Source organism: Python bivittatus, unplaced genomic scaffold, assembly GCF_059951505.1.
Source record: "Python bivittatus isolate LINGU-HERP-01145 unplaced genomic scaffold, Pbiv_v1 ctg000480_np1212, whole genome shotgun sequence".
In the NCBI taxonomy this organism is placed as follows: Eukaryota; Metazoa; Chordata; class Lepidosauria; order Squamata; family Pythonidae; genus Python; species Python bivittatus.
Window position 1 is genome coordinate 22,341,094 of NW_028277075.1, and position 17,115 is coordinate 22,358,208.

General features: G+C 37.3%; 1 protein-coding gene across 2 annotated transcripts in view; it reads right to left on the bottom strand.

The window, feature by feature from the left end:
• Window positions 1-17,115, bottom strand: part of AVEN (apoptosis and caspase activation inhibitor) — a 122,217-nt gene that overhangs the window by 15,588 nt on the left and 89,514 nt on the right. The gene's annotated exons all lie outside the window — the stretch shown is intronic.

The window sequence follows — 17,115 nt, forward strand, 5'->3', positions numbered from 1 at the left end:
TCTACCACATTTATATCCTTTCCAAGACAACTATGACTGAAAAGAAAAAGGAAAACTGATAAAGTTACTCTGTGATTGGAAGTTAATGCAATCAGTTATAAAACCACCCCCTTTACTCTTCCATCTTGTGTATGTGTATGGTGGATTGGAAAATTATCAAGTTTTAATCTACTCTGAAGCTGTCTGAAGCTATTTTCTTCACATTTTCTAAAGATCTGAGGCAAAGGATTCACACAGTTGTTTTTGGTTTGAATCCCTATGTGGTAAAGAGTGTTTTCCATCAGACGAAGTCTAAAATATTTAAAATATTCCAAATTATCTTGTTTCCGTTGGGAATCTGCACACCCATATTTGCAAGATAATACAGTTGGTAAAAGAAACAAATGATACAGTTGTTAGCAAAAAGCTTGATTCCTTCTTAACTCCTTCTTTGCTATTAGGCTCAGTGCACATGTGATTAACTAAACCTCTACTGAAACCGAGTTTAGATCATCCATCTTCTCTCCTATTTTCAATTATCTGCCTTTACTTTTGAACAAATAACCAATTTCAAATTGCAGCTACATTTTAATCGGCTGCATTGTTTTGTCTATATTGCTTTAACATGTCTTGGTTTTTAAAGGGCTCAAACATGCATTGTATAATTTACTAGAACTAGCATTTAATATATAAGTAAGTTTTCCATTAACATTATAAAGGATGAAAGTATTTTGCATAAATGCACTACAATATTAGAATAGAGACTGAGTTTCTGTTCACAAAAGAATTTTATGCAGCTTGTAAAAAATAGGTAACAGCACCAACAGCACTAGTAAAGATTTTAATTGAAGCCTACATTTCTAAACCTGTGCCAGATTGCAGAATGCCAGCAAACAGGGAAGTTCTAAAACCTCTAATTCTAAAATCAATTAGGATCTTAGTAAGTTATAGCGCTAGTTATTGTCTACAGATCATTAGCCTTTCATATATATCATCCTACAGCAGGTGGGTTGTGACAATTATAAACATTTTCTGCCCACTTATAAGAAATACCTCTTATGTGATGGAAGAAATCTGATAATTAGAGTTTCTGCCAACTGCAAAATACAGAATGCAACAGAAGTCAATTATGATTAGCAGCACAGTAGGTATTTTAGACAATATTTCAAAGTGAGATGTTACTACTGAATTTTATTATATCTGTGCCTTCTAGGCCAATCTGCCCCCATGTCTATGTAAAAAGGCTGCATTTGGCTACATCATACAATCTAGAATCATTTTGCACCTACCATCTCAAATGAGTGCCTCTAGTTCTTATTCCTTCCAGAGCACTAACCTGATTTGTTTAGTGGCATATGTGCCTCAAATGCTCTCACTTAATCACCATTTCAAGGTAGTTACTTCTTAATCTACATTGTTATAACTCAGGGAATTACTACAAAAAGAAAGGAAAGAGATGGTTGGATAAGAAAGTTATGCTGAATCTCTGAGATACTGGGCAGAACTGGAAATAAGTCCCATCAAACACTCCGGGGTTTTTGAATAGACAGGTACAAGACTACAGTGGCAATAAAACAGATTATGACTATTTTATTGCCAATGTAGGCAGCAGGAGATAATTGCTTCTCTAGTCTCAACCAAGTTGGTGCAGCAGTCTATCTTGAGTCCCTGATACATAAGTTTACAGTGGATGTGCTTTGATAATCATAGAAAAATTGCTCACAAGTAGTTAGATTCCCAGTAACTTACAGCTGACTTCTCAAGAATGCCTCCAAAAGGTCAGTGGAGTACAAATGTAAGGTTATCCAATGCTTGTCTAAAAATAGGCTATTCAGATCTAATCACTGGATGAGCACATGTACATGTAGCAACCCCAAGCAGCTTGTTCTTCTTGACTAAAAATGAAAAAAAGCCAACCTCCCTTGTAATTTTATGTTATATTCTTGATTTTCAAAGGAACAGTTAACAGTGAAATGTATTGGCTAGAATTACTTTAGAATATATATCTAAAAATACTTTCTTGTACAAATGACAGTTTCTCTACTTAGAAGAAACTACTAAGACTCTGTTCCTATCAAACTACCAAATCCCAGTAGTTTGTTTCTTCAAACAGGCACATGGGTAGAGAAATCTGTGCTAATTTGTGAATTAAGTACAGAAGGGTAACTGTCCTCAGGCCCATCAACCCACAGTGATATCACGGTCGAAGTTTTCCTGAGCAAGCAGTTTGAGGATGGCACATAAAATCACAGAGGAAGTTTATCAAATAAAGAAGCAATAACGACAATTCAACAGAAGCGCATTCAGTGTAAATTAGTTTAATAGGAATGTGTTCTAACCAATTATGTTAAATAAAAACTCTTAGCACAGAAATAATTTCATGTTACTCCATGAATACTAATAAATTATTGGACAATAAGCTGTGAATGCTCTGAAATTTAAAAATCATCCGTTTTTAATTCCAAGTAAAAGTAATTGGAAATTAAAGCAACAGGAGATTTGTTCTGGGAAAAAGCAGGGCCATATGTTCAGCCTCCTCGTTTCAGCTTCTACACACTCAGAAGTGGGAAATCTGTAAGAGAAATGCATTTATATGCCACTGGCTCTTCAAATGAACCGGAACCCAAATAAAGTGGGTTCCTGGGTTCTGAAGTCAGCTATATTCACCTTTAACCCAAATACAGCTAGAGTTCTGGAGCTCCTGGTTAGATATGCAAGAAATGAAATAATGCTAACGTGCCTCCCAATTCCAATAAGTAAAATATGTTGAAGTTGAAAGTTCTAACCTCAACAGACGTTTCTACTACTATGGGCTTGAAACTAAATAGATGTTTTACATGTTTTGTTCTGGTGGAAAACAACTTGTTTCACGCATCATCTTTTGAAGTCTTTTGCCTGTTTCAGATACTGTAATTTGGCTATGCGTTTTTTTGCAGCTTGTGATAGTATTGTTAAACTTTTTCCATCCTAGCTAATATAGCAGTCGGGCCCAGTCATGTCCCTTGCTATTGACTGAACTTGATGGGAAAGTGGCATGTTTAAAAAAAAAAAAAAAAAAAAAAAGTTAATCGCATGGTGGGGATGACTTTTCCCAGCTGCACACCTACTAGCCTGCCTGGCAAGGTACTGTATGTGGGTGGATGAGTTGCATTTAGCATTTATCTAAGCATTGTTTCTCAACCTTGGCAGCTTTCAGAGGTGTGGACTTCAACTCCCAGAATTCCCCAGCCAGCAAGACTGGCTGGGGAATTCTGGGAGTTGAAGTCCACACCTCTGAAAGCTGCCAAGGTTGAGAAAAACTGATCTAAAGTGTATGTGTATGCACTATTGTGTGCTTCACACCAGTGTAGCCAACGCTATTAAGGTTCTACAAATGCAAAGACTACTAATACAACATTCCCTTCTTGAGCTTTTGTGTGCATTGCTGCCTTTGCTCTTGGGGGCTAATGATGTCTGGCAAAAACTTCTTGTTGGCTCAGGATGGTTTGCAGAAGAGTTATCTGTGTCTGCACTCTGTGCATGCTCTTAGCTTTTGTTCTTGTAACGCAATGCTATTCATGCAGTTAAGAAGCACCATAGGCCATTCGTTTACTTCGTTATGCAGCCAACAGCAACCCTTATGTTCAAGCAAAAATCAGCAAAGATCACATAATTGTTTTTACTGACAAGGCAGGATGATTTTTTCAAAGCCAAATCTGCTAGATCTGTTTGATCTTGCTAAATAGGTAGGATGCAGTGTGTACAGAAATACTGAATGGGAGTTCAGGTTTTTTTTTAAATGAAAATATGAATAAACGTCTGCATCCATCTGAATTAAGATTTGGGGTAAAATATGTTACTGAAGTTTCTTGCACATGGTGCCAGAAATTGCTTGCAAAGGATTTTATATTTGTTCTACATAAAAAACAACGTGCTTTTATTCTTTGGAAGGTGCGGGGTGGAGTGCTGCTACATCTATGACTTGCGCTATGTTCTTTCTTAACCAAGAAAATGTTTTTAACTTTTTGAGATACACTTACGCCAACTATTCGCTTTCTAATTTGTGAATATGCACATACATACACGCTCATAGAATAACTGTTTCTAGCTATCTCTGAAACATGCTCTTTTAAATTTGGTAAATAATTCATTGTCTGAATATTATGTTCTCTACAAAATACTTATAATTCTATATTTCCTGAATATCTTTGATCGAAAGGGAAGAAAGGTGAAACAAAGAGAAAATGAAAGAGTGGCCTGATCCACTTAGATGTTCAAACTGAAATATCAGATAAAAAAAGCTGACATTCAGCAGAGCTCCAGTAAGTTGCAGAACAGCAAAGCAGGCATCTGCCTTTACCCTTTTTATGCTACTTAATAGTATCACTATAAAAGACAATATTTACATAATTTAATTTAATTTAATAGCTCTGCTGTATAGTTCTTATTTGTGTGATGAATTGTTTATAATCCATAGAGTACAGAATAAAAAATCTTTTGAAAAAATTCTCCCAAAATCACCTGGCATGCACTATTCACAAGATGTAGCTGATCCTCCAGATGGTAAAACAGTTTTTCAATCCAACTTTGTCAGTATGATTTTTTTTTATGAATAATTACCCAGAAATTTCAATATGCAGATATAGATGTCCCTAAAGAATACTTTCAAATATTTGCTCAGTTAATGCTAAGCTACAATCTCTTGAGCCCTTATTAAATAGACAAACTTTTGTTTTTTATTTCTCAAGCTTCATTTTTAGTATGTTCATTTGAACCTTTTCTCTTTCTAATACACGCACACACACACACACAGAGCACAGCACAGTAGTGAATCAAGGAACATAGTGTACCAAGACTAGTGAGTTAGAGACACTGCACCTGTTCAGTCCTGTCCCTGGACATACCATGAGATCAGGAATGGGTCTCAGATTAGGAAGTACACTTAATCACCTTCCTCATCATTCATATAAGAGAAGGTCTTTGCTGAGAGATTCTACCATAGGCAGTTGAATGCATATTTCAGGTACCCCTGGTCAAAATGTATGTTTCAAAAATCCCCAACTGAACAGAAGGTGATACAACCTCTACATGGTACAAATTTAAACACGTTTTTCTGCAAATTTGAATCCATCCTATTTATGTGTAGTTGCTTCATATTTAGTTTAAATTAATTAAATGAAAAGTAAGAAAACATGAACATAGCAGGTGCCGACTTGGGACACCCTTCTAGTCAATATTATGCAACATCACCTTTAGCAGAAACGAGCTTCCAAACATTTTATATAGTCAGAAAAGTCTTTCTATTCTTCTCATTTTTCTACTTTTCTATGTGAGAAATATTCTTAGATCTCCTTTCACACACTATATGTTTGCAATCTCCCCACAGATTTTCAATACTCCTCAAGCCTGGAGAAGGCCATTCCAAAACCTTTATCATTTTTTTCCCTGTAAGCATTTCATGATTAATTTGCAAGTATATTTGGATCACTGCCTTGCTGAAATATCCAGCCTCTTTTCAAGTTCAGCATCTTTAGCTTCTAGAATATGTTAGTATTGAATTTAATTAATACTCCCTCCTACCCTCACAATATTTCCTATGCCAATATTTCCACAATCCCAAAGCACTACAGAGACAGCCCTGGACTTAATGATTGGCAAGAAGTTCTTTTCTTCAAATGCCTTACCCGTTTACCTTCAAACGTGTCCTGCGCAATTAAGGCCAAGCCACTCAATTTTTGTTTCATCAATCCAAAGCACTTTGTTTCAAAACATTTCAGGTTTATAACATTTTTTAAACATATATACTTTAGAAAATTATTTCTGTGATGAGTTTTGAGAAAAGGTTTCTGACAAATTTCCCATGCAGAACCCTGTTATATAAGCACTACTATGCTGTGGACCTGTGGACCATACTTTTAAGCATATTGTGATGATCTGTGCGCTCTGCTTTACAGGTCTGAACAGTTATCAGACAGTTCTAGCAGAGATTTTTCTTGGTCTTCCAGATCTAGCTTTCAATATTTCCATGTAACTACTATTTCTTAACAATGGTTCTCAGAGTTGAAATTACAAGCCAGTAGCTTTTAGAGAGTTCTTATAGCCTCTCCCGTCTACAGTATGTAACAATGCGTTATCTTTATTTTCAAATATTCAGACATCTGCTTAAAGAAGCCCATGGTTGCTGAAAGTAGACTGAACAATTCTGAGACATTAGAAGGGTCAGAACATTGGTTCTTTGAAATAGTCTTCCTCTGATTAATTGTAAGCACAATGAGTCAGTCACCTTTTTGGCATTATTAACAACTTTGCTGCTATGATCCATCAAATCATAGCCAACTCCTGGTGACTATTTGGATAAAAGCTCTCTAAGCCGTCCTGCCTCTCTCACTGCATCACACAATTCTTGAAGTTGCATTTCTGTGGCTTCAGTACTTCATCTATTCACCTCAAGTACTGCTGACCTCTTTTCCTTCCATAGAATAAAAGAGAACTGCAGCAACATTCAGTGGGAAGATTGTTAGGTGGCTTTCCAAGTTCTTCCAAAAAAGGTTTAGGACAAAAAGAACTAAGTTGGCACTGTCACCATAAGCAGATTGTATCAATCTGTTTATAACCCAACCAGTACTGTTAAGAAATGTTAGAATTCGTACAGTGATTTTAAAGTCCTTGGTACTCTCTGAGCTTGGTTGTTTGCTTGCAGATGTTTCATTACCCAGCTAGAAAACATCATCAGTGCAATGATGGCTTTGCTTCCTGTTTACATACAGTAGCTTATATAAACTAAGTATTGGTGGGGGTGTGGTTTTCTCCTTGTTAGATCCTTGATTAGGGTATTGTTTTCTGCTTGTTTGTCTGGTGTTAATCCCTGCTTATCTGGGTGTTGGCTGCTGGAGAGGATGTGTTCTGATCTTTTTGTTTGCTTGTTAGCTTTTTTATTGCCTCTTTTGAATGGTGTGTAAATATGGTTTATCTCTATGTGTCTATTGATGGCTAATTTGTCTGAATGCCAAGCTTCCAAGAATTCTCTAGCATTTTTGGTAACTTTAGCCAGGGTAGTGCTGTGTACTGTTTTCATGATCAGTTCTTGATCTGTAAAGTAAAAAATTTATATAATATTGACATGATTACATTGCTTTTAAATAAGGTTAAAGGTACACCATTCTTCAAATGTTGGCAATGTTTCAATTGATGAGATCTAGTAAAGTTACAAAGGAATCCTTGTATATCATTCACCTGAAAACAACTGGAACTTATGATAAAATCTTACTCAATATATTCAGCATAATAAGGTCTCCATTAATAATTAAGGCTCTAACTTTTTTTTTTTAAAAAAATCCGCACTCAGTCGTTACCGACTCTGCAGTGACTGCCTGGACGAGTCCTTGCAGTTTTCAAGGCAAGGTGTTTTGGAAGTGGTTTGCCAGAGCCTCCTTCCTAGGGCAGAGCCCAGCTGGCAAGTGCAGGAGGTGGGGTTTCCATTGCTTCACGCCTTCTTCAGGCATGCACGGTTTTCACGCTACCGGCAACTGCTCCCGACTCCTTTTGCAAGGCGCTGCCAGCATTTTTCTTCTCACCAGAATGAGAGTACCCATTTATCTACTCACGTAAGTTTTCGATCTGCTGGGTTCACATGAGCTGGGGGAGGAAGCAGGAGCTCATTCTGCTGCGTGAAAGTTGGGCTTGAACCGCTGAAGTGTCAACCATTTCTGGCCGGCAGCTTTCAGCGTCATTAAGCTGCTGTGCCACCGTGTCCCCCTTCTAATTCTATAAAATCTATTTTCTTATTTCTTGTATTGATCTAGTGTATCCTTCTGTTTAAAATGATCAAAGAATGGGTCCTTGGCTAACCACTGGTGAAATCTGCTTAACTAAGGCAAGGGGAATTGCTGGGATTGCAGTCGCTAAGCGATGCAGTCATGTGAAATTTTGCTTTGCAACTGCATCACTTAGCAATGGAAATTCCCGCCCCAACTGTGGTCATAAGTCAAGGACTACTGTATTTTAAACTCCATTGCACCATTTATACTGCGTATATTGAATTGACTCTAGCTTTTTCATACAAATACAGAGAAAATTCTTTGCTATATGCAGAATCAAACACTAGGCAATGAAATTTGGAGTTTTTGAAACAGCTGGATTTCCTAACAATTAACAGCTATTGCAATCTCACCTAAGGTTTTTTTTTTTTTAAATTTATGGCACTGGCAGTGTCTGCAGACTTATAAATAGATCTTTTATGAATAATTAATTGAGGTAGAGACCTAAAATATTTAAGTAGTTTGGTGTCATGTATCTGATGTTTCACATTTCTGCTGTGTTGCCCAACCTTTACAAGGCATGTCACTGCACTAGACTCCCATACCACACAGTAAACCTAAAATTTATAGCTTTATTAAACAGAAAAAATAATATAAGGAACAACACTTTAGTGTAACTGAGAATTAAAATCAATTTGGAATATTCCTTCAGACAATCAAATAGTCTAGTTATTTCTTCTTTATTTTAAAAAGGGTTTTGTGAAAACCTTGGTTGACCAAAGCTATTGGGGGGGCAAGGAGGTCAATATTTACAGCTTCCTCTGGTGATAATCATGACATGAACGTTTGGAAAAAATATCCTTGTGATATGAATAAGTTGATATTGAATAAGGGATGAAACAATAGTGTACAATTTGGAGACTTAAAATGTGCCATTTGGCAACTCCAAATGAATGAGAATGGTGACAGGTGAGTATCCACTTAGAAATAACTCTATTTCAAATAGTAATTTTAGTATAAACTGGTAGTTTATGATGACAAATTGAGAGAATTAGTGAAGCATGCACAAATGAAATTTGGAGTGGTGACAGACCATTCCTTTGTAGTGCCAAGAGTGGATCTTGGGAAAAATGGTCATAGAAGAAAGAGAAGGAAATGAAAGAAACAAGACTGAAAGCAGGAAGAGAAAGTACTAGCCATGTATGAAAATATATTAAGACAGATTAATCTCCCAACAGAATAAATGGAGACTGCACCTAAAGAAAGAGGACATGGAAGCTACTTAGAATAGAATAAAACAAATGCCACCAAAGTTTGTGGAGTTGTCTTAATGAAAAGTATGGGAAAAGGATGTTTGGTGAAATGAAGTCGTGAAGGAGGCTGTCAATGAGGGGAAGAATGCCTATAAGAATGACTGCTACCAAAAATGAGGAAGAGAAAGACATTATGACATGCTTATATAATAAATCTCATATAATGTGTTTATAGAAAAGTAATTGAAAAGAATATAATAAAGAACAGTCAGGAACAGTTAATACTAAAAGAGGAAGGAAAAAATAGAGTAATTTTATGGAAAACATTAAAAGTATCTTGAAGTGGGTGAAGAGGGCTAAACACTGACCCTTCAAGCAGAGCAAATGGAATTTTTTTAACAAGGTGATGAAATGATTTGGGATTAAATGGTAGCAAGGAATGCTGCAGGTAATATTTTAGAGACCTGTATAGAAATGTTAGTGATATGTTGAGAAATGGAACTGAAACAAGTGCAATAAATATTAGTGTCTGAGAAAAAAGGATGAAAAGCACATGATAAATGCTGTGGAAATGTTGGAAAATGGTGACACTGCTGGTAGAGATAGTTTAATTGCATAAAAATTAAAATGTTTGCTTATGAAGTGGTTATACAAGGTGCGTAATGTGTGTGTGCATTCATACCAGATGACAAGAAGAACATGTTATTCTTCCACTGTACAAAGAGAATGGTAGCAAGAGTGTGTTAGGTAATGAGATTAAGAGGAGATAAGGTATATAAATATCAACCTTTATATCTACTTAAAATATACAAAAGGTAAATGTAAATATAAAATACATCCTCAACAATACAAAAGTGACAACAAAGAATATAAATAATACAATATAAATATACCAGACAGCAGGGAAAAAGCAGTGAGCCTAAAAAGGTAAAATCAGGAAAGCAGCAGAACAAGTAAGAGTAAGGATGCTTCTCTTATACAGAATTTGCCACCTGATTCTAATAGTTCACAGCCAAAAACAATCACTATGGTTAATACTGTTAAAGGTGTAGATCTTGCAAATGTCCAACAGAGTGAATGCAAAAACCACAGGGGAATTAGTTTATTCAGTGTGCCTGAGAAGGTTTTTTGTAGAATCCTGATTGAAAGAGTACAAGACTTCATGATGAGCAATCTTTGGGAAATTCAGTGTGCTTTCTTCTGGGCAGAGAATTTGCAGAAGAGATCACTACTTTTTGGGAGATCACTGAAAAGGTATCTTTACTGATTTAGAGAAATATATTAGAAAATAAATAGGCATGAATTATGAAATATTTTGTATAAATAGAGACATGGAGGTTGGTTGCTGAATGCAGTAAGAATGGTATATGATGGAAGTAAACTATATATGAGAATAAAGGAATCTGTAGTAAAGGTGCAACACTGCGCAAGGAGTAAGATAAGGATGGGTCATGTCCCCTACATTGAATGTATTTATGGATAAATGTACAAGGAATGCTTCTGGTGACATTAGAGATATATTAGTTGGGAAGACAAATCTGCATGTACTTTTGTGAGCAAATGATAATGTGTTGTTCGGTGAGAACCCAGACTATATGCAGTTAATGTTAAATGTATCAAAAACCAAGAACGTTATATCTGACAGGAAAAATGGAGGGAACAATTACAGTGGTACCTCGGGTCACGAACTTAATTCGTTCCGCAACTCTGGTCGTGACCCAAATTGGTCACGACCCGAATCAAAATTTCCCATAAGGTTCAATGTAAATATGGTTAATACGTTCTGAACCATATGTATTTTTTTTTAACCACAAAAATATGAAACAAAGTACAGTACAGTACACTATGAAGAGAGAGAACACTAACCTTGCTTGAGGCAACTTCTGGAGTGGAGGACAGGAAGGCGGGTGGGGAGGCGGTTATTGTTTGGAGGGAGAGTCCCCCTCCCTATAGGAAGCCACGACCACATGTCACGGCAGGGAAAATGGCCTCAGATCCTGTTCGTCACCCAATGCGGAGTTCGTGAACGGAAGCAAAATTTTGCGAACGATGCTGTTCGTGAACCGAATTGTTCGTGAACAGAAGCATTCGTGAACCGAGGTACCACTGTACAAGTTTCACTTATTTTGTATGGATCGTGGGCAATACTAAAGAAAAATGAATGATTACGTATAAGTGGCAAAAAGCTACACAAAGAAATGAATTTTTGTACCTCACTAAAATGTTTAGTAAAACTGGTGAGATGGAGAAATACATGCAAATGCAAATGCCAGTAGAAAGATAATAAATCAAGGTAAGGAATGAGTGTTTTTTTTAAAAAAGTGAAAATGGAGGTTTATGAAAGTGTGCTTCTGCCTACTTTGTTATATGAAAGTGACAACTGGGTATACTAGGAGAAACATAAAAATTAGTTGAACATAGTAGAAGTGAGGTACTTAGGAAGTATGCATGAACAGGACTGAAGCAAGGATGGTTTATAAGGATAAAAAGGTATGGAGAGGTATAATAAAAGGTGAAGGTGTAAATTAAGTCTAACTGTCTTTTTTTTAATCTCTGGCCTTTAATTTCTTTGACTTAGTGTTTCATATCCCTTTTCTGTACTCTGCATAATGTTGTTTAGCCAAAAGGGAATACTGTGTCCAGGATGCATATGTCTATAGAACAGAACAGAATAGAACAGAACTGTACTGTCATTCCACTATACACTATACAACAAGTGCATAATAAAATGGAATTCCATTGCAGTTGGCTCACAATTACAATCAGACACTAAAAGTATCATCAAGATACCATAATTACTATAAAATATACATTCTATGCACATTTGACATTTACTTATTAAACATTCAAGAATCCAATAGCCTGGGGGACAAAGCTATTTCCCAATCTGGCTGTTCTACATCGGATACAGCAGAACCTCTTCCCAGAAGGTAACAAAGAAAACAGGCCATGATGAGAATGGGAGGCGTCAGTGACGATCTTTCGAGCTCTAGACAAACAGCACGCATATGCTAGATCTTGGATGAGAGGCAGAGGGATCTCAATTATCTTCTCTGCTGCCCTTACTATCCTTTGCACTGACTTTCTGTCTGAGGCACTACAGTCTCCAAATCAGATGGAAATACAATTGGTAAGTACACTCTCTATAGTGCCTCTATAGAAAGTAAGGAGAATGGAAGATGGGAGATGTACTTTCCTCATCCGGAGCAAAAAATGTAACTGTTGCTGTGCTCATTTTACCAAAAATGCAGTGTTAAGGGACCAAGTCAGACTATTCATTAACTGCACCCCTAGGAATCTAATGCTACTGACTCCACAGCTATGTTATTAATAAAAAGTGGAGTATGACTATACCCATTCTTCCTGAAATCTATAATAATCTTTGTTTTTTCCACATTTAGGACCAAACTGTTTTTCTTATACCACTCCACCAAGCCCTTCACCTCCTCCCTATAAGCCCACTCATTGTCATGCCTGATAAGACCCACACCGTTGTATCATCCACATATTTCACAACGGAATTGGTGGTGAACCTGGCACAACAGTCATGGGTCATCAGGGTGAACAACAATGGGATCAGAACACAGCCCTGGGGGGAACTGATGCTCAAAGAGATAGAGATAGAGGTATTATTTCCAACTCAGACCGACTGAGACCTCTCAGTAAAGAAGTCAAGTAGCCAATTACACAAGGGAGTACTAAAACCCCGAGAAACCAGTTTGTCCACCAAATGCTGGGGAACAATCGTATTGAATGCTGAGCTGAAATCTACAAACAGCAATCACACGTAACTGTTCTTCTCCTCAAGATGTATCAGACTCGAATGAAGAACAGAAGAGATTGCATCCGCTACAGAGTGATTCTGTCAATAAGCAAACTGAAGTGAATCGAACAAAGGAGAGAGTCTGGAAAAAATGTAATCCTTTATCAGCCTCTCAAAACATTTCATCACAATGGGAGTGAGTGCTATCGGGCGGTAATCATTGAGACATGTGATCGTAGATTTTTTAGGCACAGGTATAATAGTCTCAGTCTTAAAGCCTATCGGAACCACAGCCTGGTGCAAGGAAATATTAACTATGTCTGTGAGGACACTGGCCAGCTGTTCAGCACAGTCCTTCAGTACCTGTCCTGGAATACTATCTGGGCCCGCTGCTTTCTGAATATTAATTTTTCTCAGGGTCCTCCGAACATCAACTATATCAAGGGTAGGTGCCTGCTCATCAGGATGAGATACAACCCTCCTCTCAGGATTATCATTAAATGCTTCAAACATACCGAAAAACCTATTAAGTTCATTAAGAAAATCTGTATCTCTTCACATGATGTCGGAGTAATCGTATAATTTGTAATAGTCTGAATACCCTGCCACATACGCCTGGTATTTGTAGAATTGTGAAAAAAAATCTGAACTTTCTGACCATAAGCCTGCTTTGTTGTTCTTATAGCCCGGTTCAGATCAGCTCTAGCTGTTCTAAAAGCCTCCATATCACCAGACTTAAAAGCAGTGTTCCTCACTTTCAACTTCACATATATTTCATGAGTCATCCAAGCTTTCTGATTCGCCCGTAAGACGATGTTCTTAGTAACACTGACATCCTCCATACACTTTTGGATATATGCAGTTACAGATGAAACGTATTCCTCCACATTCATATGTTGGTTATTTGTTGCAGCTTCCCTAAACATATCCCAGTCTGTACACTAAAAACAGCCTCGTAATACTTCCATTGCTCCCTCAGGCCAAACTCTCACCTGCTTCACCATTGGTTTTTCTCTAGTTAACAAAGGCCTATATGCTGGAATTAGCATTACAGTAAGATGGTCTGAGGAACCAAGATTGGGGTGGGGAAAAGCCTTAAATGCACTCCTGATGTTAGAATAGCCTAAATCCAGTGTGTTCCTACTCCTGGTTGCAAAATCCATATATTGATGGAAATGAGGGAGGACTGTTTTCAAATTAACCTGATTAAAGTCCCCAAGTACAATAAACACACCCTTCAGGTGGATAGTTTGCAAGTCACTGGTAGTGTGATAAAGGACTTTAAAGATCTCCTTCATATTTTATACACAGCTACAATAATAACGAATTCCCTAGGCAAATAAAAAGGTCTGCATCTAATAGTCAACAACTCCCCATCAGGCAAACAATAAGTTGAAACCACCTTTGAGTTGACACACCATCATTGATATAAATGCATACTCCACCACCTTGAATTTTTACACTCAGAGCAGGACTCCTATCCAGTCGGAACATCATTAACCCTTCCACACCAACAACTTTCTCAGGAACAGATGACTTTAACTACATCTCTGTCAGCACTATAACACAACAGTCTCTCACCTCACACCTTGTTGTAAAATCCAACTTCAAATAATCCATTTTGTTCTCTAGAGAATGAACGTTAATAAACAAAATGGATGAGAGCAGCGCTCTATGTGGGTTAACCTTCAGCCTTGCTGTTAGTCCTCCCTGGCTCCCCCTCCTTGGCTTTCTATCACACCACCTCCTCCATCTCCTCTCTCTCCTCCATCTCCTTGAAAAGCAGCCAATGCCGGTGAGAGACCCTGCAGTACCGTAAGTCTCCAGACCTTGCCAATGCAGCGAACCAAGGCAACGTAGTCTCCCCAAAACAGCAGGACTCCCATTGTATGTCTGCAGTTCCAGTATGTGTTGCCGGTCATATATCAATCCAACTGCAAAATTTTGCTGCTCAACCACTAAACTATTGAGAGCCAACGCAGCCGCAGCCAAACAAGGCGCCTCCATCTTCAATCAATCTATCCAATTAAAGAAGGTACTTTTTTTACAAGAGACATAAGTAACACGATCAAGTTTGCTGCTATCAGACGTGGTGGCAGCTACCAATTTCAGTGGTTTTAAATAGGATTGGGCAAATCAGTGGAGGACTGGGCTATCATGAGCTTTTAGTATTATTGTATGCCTACCATATTTATTTCTCAAATTTATATGGAATATAAATCTATATTTATATTCTGAATCATAGGTAGCATACCCTTCTAAGAGCTGAGAAGCAACGTGGAAGAGGGTTATGATCTTTCTATCCATGTTTCTGAGCTTCCTGATTGCATTTGGTTGGTCACTGGATGGGCAACTGGCCAGATAAGGCAGGGTCAACTTATTTTCTGATGACTGGATTAATAAAGCAAATGCTATTTATTACAGGCAGCTTGGCTACATTTTGCTGAAGTGCTTTTTGTGATTGAGATGAAGTGATTCCCCTTGGTGAGGCATTTTTTTGTCACCTTGAGGCCGTGTCTGGTGCTTTCTGGAGCTGCAAGTAGGTTTTGATAATTGGTTACTGGAACTACTGGATAAAGACTTGAAGCAAAACAACACAGCTGTTTCTCTTTGCTTTTAAAAGGCTGTCACAAAATTTTTGTTTTTTGCAAAACAGATTTGAAAGAGTGATTTACATGAACCTTGACTGAAGGAAATGGCCCCTTCAAAGTTTTGCACAGTCCTATTTATAGAAATTAAGAAAGCAGTTCTAAAAAAAACCCAAAACAAAACTAATATATTTTGACTATCCAGCTCACCCAGACTTCATTACAACACAGTTTTCTAAGCCAAACCTGTCAGCAGTATTTTCCATACCTATCTCAGCTTCCTTGTGACTCATAGAAAAAGCTAAATCTAGTGCAAATCTAGTGACTCAGAACTTTATCCAAAACATCTAAAGGGAGAAAGGGAAAACAATTGGTAAATACTGTTGATAATACAAGCCTCTGAACCATTTCTACAGCCTCTAAATTACAAAGGAAACTTGAAAACTAGTAATCATAAATTGAGCAAAACTGAAGATTGTTGTACTTTCCATTAAAGTTTTGGAAGACAGAATAATGAACAACATGTTTCCTAATGTTCATGGGTAACCAGTTCAAACTTTTCTACAAAGAGAAATTGTCCTTTGAGTTCCTATTTGCAGGTTATCCTTTTCTGGATTATGCTCCAACAACAGTCGAAATTATACCTCATTTCTCAGTGCAGAATAGAATATATATCAAATAAATAACAGACCTAACTTCCTTTTCATGTTGGCAAAAGGCTAGGTGTCCTTTCCATGTTCTTCCTAACAGCTCATTTTTTATTTTTCTCAAGCCAATGGAATGTTGGAAATAAATTGTGTCAAAGAACACAGAATTCTGTCCATCTCTTTCCTCCAGCAGGTTAAGTCTCAGAAAACAGAACAGGACAGGACCCAATTTGATATGGTGAGAAAAACCAGCGAAAGATCAGATTAAAAATGGGCCAGATCTGGCTGAGGTCTGCAGAGAAAAAAATTGCAGAAAAAAAAATCCTCTTAATGCATTCCTATGGAAAAAATAAGTTGGTCAGTGACTTGGAAAGCTAATGACTGCTCCATTCTAAACCCTGCTCCCTTCTCCCTCCTGATCATATCATATTGGAGCACGAACAATCAGCCCTGTGCTTCTCAGTACACCCATACATATACCTCTTAGAAGGGAAGCACCAAACATACACAGATATACAATGCATAGTCACACACTCTGATTAGTCCCTGAGATGAAAACGTGCAGACACACATACACAATATTCCATGAGCAGCTGCTAAAGGAACTACAGAAACAGGAAGGTTTTTCTGAGCACAAACTATAGGATTATATAGCTAAGGAATTTTACTCACTGCTCAGATGGTAACACATAACTTCAATAAACTCCTTGCAATCTCCAGCAAAATAAATTATCTCCCAAAAACTGTGTACTGTTTATCCAAAGCTACCAGGAAAAATTGGAAATGGTGCTGAGAGGTACAACTAAAGAAAGAAATTTCTATTTTTGCATTTTCTATTAATTATAAAAAAGCAAGTGATAGTGCCCCAGGCTTCATCAAATCACATCCATGATCAACAGCATGAATGCCCTTCCCAGACAAAGTACCTTAACAGACAGTCCTAAATGAGGTCAACAGAGAGAAACAGAATGTAAAAAATTCCCTATTTACTGACCAAGCCAGTGGTCAAGTGTATCAATTAGATTTAGAAGAAACAGCTGGCCCCTGTTACAAAGGGTGTAATTTTATCATTTAGATGGTACATAATTCCTTTAATGTTAACTAAAATGAAAATATTTCTTCCAAATAATGTGATCATGAGTTTTCAAA